Genomic DNA, 5,041 nt, shown 5'->3' with positions numbered 1-5,041 from the left:
ATGTGCTTAAATTCTAATTATATACCATCAATAATTTCTACAGTATGTAGCAGTTAAACATTCAAGCAGCAAAGACCCTTTCAATAGCCTACACAATTATATATATATTTACAGTGAGGGGAAAAAGTATTTGATCCCCTGCTGATTTTGTACGTTTGCCCACTGACAAAGAAATGATCAGTCTATAATTTTAATGGTAGGTGTATTTTAACAGTGAGAGACAGAATAACAACAAAAAAATCCATTTCAAAAAAGTTATCAATTGATTTGCATGTTAATGAGGGAAATAAGTATTTGACCCCTTCGACTTAGTACTTGGTGGCAAAACCCTTGTTGGCAATCGCAGAGGTCAGACGTTTCTTGTAGTTGGCCACCAGGTTTGCACACATCTCAGGAGGGATTTTGTCCCACTCCTCTTTGCAGATCCTCTCCAAGTCATTAAGGTTTCGAGGCTGACGTTTGGCAACTCGAACCTTCAGCTCCCTCCACAGATTTTCTATGGGATTAAGGTCTGGAGACTGGCTAGGCCACTCCAGGACCTTAATGTGCTTCTTCTTGAGCCACTCCTTTGTTGCCTTGGCTGTGTGTTTTGGGTCATTGTCATGTTGGAATACCCATCTACGACCCATTTTCAATGCCCTGGCTGAGGGAAGGAGGTTCTCACCCAAGATTTGAAGGTACATGGCCCCGTCCATCGTCCCTTTGATGCGGTGCAGTTGTCCTGTCCCCTTAGCAGAAAAACACCCCCAAAGCATAATGTTTCCACCTCCATGTTTGACGGTGGGGATGGTGTTCTTGGGGTCATTCCTCCTTCTCCAAACACGGCAAGTTGAGTTGATGCCAAAGAGCTCAATTTTGGTCTCATCTGACCACAACACTCCTCTGAATCATTCAGATGTTCATTGGCAAACTTCAGACGGGCCTGTACATGTGCTTTCTTGAGCAGGGGGACCTTGCGGGCGCTGCAGGATTTCAGTCCTTCACGGCATAGTGTGTTACGAATTGTTTTTTTGGTGACTATGGTCCCAGCTGCCTTGAGATCATTAACAAGATCCTCCCGTGTAGTTCTGGGCTGATTCCTCACTGTTCTCATGATCAGTGAAACTCCATGAGGTGAGATCTTGCATGGAGCCCCAGACCGAGGGAGACTGACCGTTATTTTGTGTTTCTTCCATTTGCGAATAATCGCACCAACTGTTGTCACCTTCTCACCAAGCTGCTTGGCGATGGTCTTGTAGCCCATTCCAGCCTTGTGTAGGTCTACAATCTTGTCCCTGACATCATTGGACAGCTCTTTGGTCTTGGCCATGGTGGAGAGTTTGGAATCTGATTGATTGATTGCTTCTGTGGACAGGTGTCTTTTATACAGGTAACGAGCTGAGATTAGGAGCACTCCCTTTAAGACAGTGCTCCTGATGTCAGCTCGTTACCTGTATAAAAGACACCTGGGAGCCAGAAATCTTGCTGATTGATAGGGGATCAAATAATTATTTCCCTCATTATCATGCAAATCAATTTATAACTTTTTTTAAATTCGTTTTTCTGGATTTTTTTGTTCTTATTCAGTCTCTCACTCTTAACATACTAACTACCATTAAAATTATAGACTGATCATTTCTTTGTCAGTGGGCAAACAAATACTCAAATACTTTTTTCCCTCTCTGTATATACTCTTACTTGAGAAACCCTTCCTCCATACAGCCGGCTTCAGTTAAAATGCAGGCTCTTCCCAGGCTGTGTTCAAGTTTAGAGGCTTCCCCGCTTTCATCTAATTGTCTGATTACTTAATAACCCTTTCCGACTCTGATTCGTCGGCTAGGCTGTTTGTCATAGATTAGCAGTATACACACACACACAGACACACACACATATACATACATACATACATACATACACACACACACACACACATACATATACTTTTAGAACTGTACTTACACCGATCAACTATAACATGACCACTGACAGGTGAAGTGAATAACACTGATAATCTTATTATCATGGCACCTGTCAGTGGGTGGGATATATTAGGCAGCAAGTGACCATTTTGTCTTCAAAGTTGATGTGTTAGAAGCAGGAAAAATGGGCAAGTGTGAGGATCTGAGCGGCTTTGACAAGGGCCACACTGTGATGGCTAGATGACTGGGTCAGAGCATCTCCAAACTGCAGCTCTTGTGGGCTGTTCCCGGTCTGCGGTGGTCAGTACCTGTCAAAAGTGTCCAAGGAAGGAAAAGCGGTGAACCGGCGACAGGGTCGTGGGCGGCCAAGGCTCATTGATGCACATGGGGAGCGAAGGCTGGCCCGTGTGGTTCGATCCAACAGACAAGCTACTGTAACTCAAATTGCTGAAAAGGTTAATGCTGGTTCTGATAGAAAGGTGTCAGAACAAACAGTGCATCGCAATTTGTTGCGTATGGGGCTACGTAGCTGCAGACCAGTCAGGGTGCCCATGCTGACCCCTGTCCACTGCTGAATACGCTTACAATGGGTACGTGAGCATCAGAACTGGACCACGGAGCAATGGAAGAAGGTGGCCTGGTCTGATGAATAACGTTTTCTTTTACATCATGTGGACGGCCGGGTGCGTGTGTGTTGCTTACTTGGAGAACACATGGCACCAGGATGTACTATGGGAAGAAGGCAAGCCGGCAGAGGCAGTGTGATGCTTTGGACAATGTTCTGTTGGGTCCTGCCATTCATGCCCCTCCAAAGTTGATTTCAGATTTTCGCCTCTGGTTTACTGACTACAAAAGCAATATCACACACAATCTTGACTATTAGTGTGGAAATATATATAGTGACTAGTCAGTATAATACTAATTATAACAGCACATTAATTTAAGTGGCTAGTAGTAAGGGCGTGGCACAAAGTACTGTAACACGATGGGATTTAAACAGTTCATAATCCGGGTCACATAACAACAGGTCGTTACACAAACAAAAGTCAATACACTAGTAAACAAGACATAAACCAAGCACAGGACTTACAGCACTGGAGCCTCAGCCGATCAGGCCTAGCTGCTCCAGTAGGTGACCCATGGTGGCAGTGTCCACAGGGGCTTCAGGTATCAGGCTGCCAGCATCAATGGGGGTAAAACCCGTTCTAGAAAGATTTTGTAACTGAATGAGTGGGCGGCTATGAGTGTGATTCTCCCCTGACCCAGTGTCGTTTGCCTGTACAGTTACCCTGACCGTCCAGGCCCCGGCTCGGCGCAGAATGCCTTCCAAGAGGGAGATAACAGCTTGTGTTGTGTCCCCCTCTGCTGACAAAGGATAGTACATTTTGATTGGACAGGACTGTTATTCAAAAGCAATTCCTCTCTCTCACTCTCTCTCACTCTCAAATGTAATGGTTGCTTTATTGGCATGACTAACAGGGGCAGTGTTTTACACGGAACATACAATACAAATTTCCCTCTCCGGCATCCTCAGCCGGCATCGAAGGTGTCACAAACCTCCAGAGACGGGAAAATAAACAGAGGGCCAGTCCGGGTGCACAGGTATAGTTTCAATAGCCTTTACACTTGTGTTTATATTCCAACTAGATAGGGTTTGGCTAATTTCTGAAAAGTTCACAATTATATTATTGCTCTTTGCTATTTAGAGGGGGAGCAGTTTCAACTCCCTCCGTCTATATTTTCATAAAACCATATTTCATTATTTTCATCATATACCGGTCTTAAATCTGGACAATTATTGTGAGGGAGTGTGGGGGGTTGTTTAACCTTGAATGTCTTTTTCAAACTATTTATCTTCAGTGCTGGAGGCTCTCGCCCAAGTTAATTCTGTGAACTTTTCTACAGCCTTTTCCTCCAGGTATGGGACACTTGGAGGTTCGGCCTGTAAAATAGCACTTTTATTGCTCTCCTTATTGTCACTTTTGGCTAAGATTATACTGGCAACATTGGTAGGAATAATGGGACATAGATGTTTAGTGGTCTTTTTCTCTCTGGGTACTATTGTATGTTCTGTACTCTACTGGACTGTGCCAGTGCAGTTAGTTGAGATGGTTCAGATGGGGTGATGTTCCTCTGTTCTTTCATCTTGGCCAGCGCTTGGTCTAATATTCCCTTCAACTGCGGAACTTCAGCTGGCCTTCCGGGATCTTTCCAACTGCTGATGGAGTGGGCACTGGCTCTCCTTGGTGAAACAGTCTTAGTTGCAATGTTTACTACTTCTTCCCCCATTTTTGGGGGGTTGCTCTCTTCTCTGTTGGTAGGTGGCAGATCAGTTGTAGTCATCTTTATAGGGATCTGATTAGATAGATTTTGACACTGTAACCTTCCTCCTCACCTGTGATATGGGGGGAGGGGGTGGGGGCGGCAATCTCAGCTCTTACTAATGGGGGAGAATAAATAAATAAACCATTTAGGCACGTAGGAGAGGAAAAACAAAAAACTCCTATGGATGGCATGTAGGACAAAATAAATCTCTGGGGGATCCACGGCTTAGGGCCTAGGCCTAATGGTTGCCTCCCCTCCAGGCAGTATAGTTGTTACAGCAGCAAGGAGCAAGGAGAAAGTTCTTGATCGGTGCTGCTGGCTGTGGTCTTCCCTCTGAAGGAGTCCTCTCACCGGCCTTCGAGGGTGGGTGGGGGTGTGGTGGACCATCAACTGCCTTTGGGTGGTAATGGCTCGTCAGACCTTGGGTGTGCATGCCCCGTTGGCCCTTCGTGATGGGGTGCCCCAGAGGAGGGTTGTGCCTCGTCAGACTTCCATGGTGGGAGACGAGGTGCTTTGTCGGACCATCAAAGGGGATGTTGCTGGAAGACAAAAAGACAGTTGTGAACATATACTGGTCATGCAATGGAAGGAAAACAGAAAAACAGAGACTGAACAGATGAGTCTTCAGCCGTGATTTAAAGGCTAAGACAGAGCATCTCTTACATTGGCTGGAACATCGTTCCACAGTTTTGGGGCCTTATAACTGAATGCTCTACCACCTGCGGTTTTCTTGTGTATTTTAGGGACCACTAAGTAACCGGCTTCCTGGGATCTCAATGGCCGACCTGGAGTGTATTCGATAAGGAGATCTTTTAAGT

This window comes from Amia ocellicauda, chromosome 20 (assembly GCF_036373705.1).
Source record: "Amia ocellicauda isolate fAmiCal2 chromosome 20, fAmiCal2.hap1, whole genome shotgun sequence".
Lineage (NCBI taxonomy): Eukaryota > Metazoa > Chordata > Actinopteri > Amiiformes > Amiidae > Amia > Amia ocellicauda.
Note: the sequence above shows the minus strand (reverse complement) of the source record.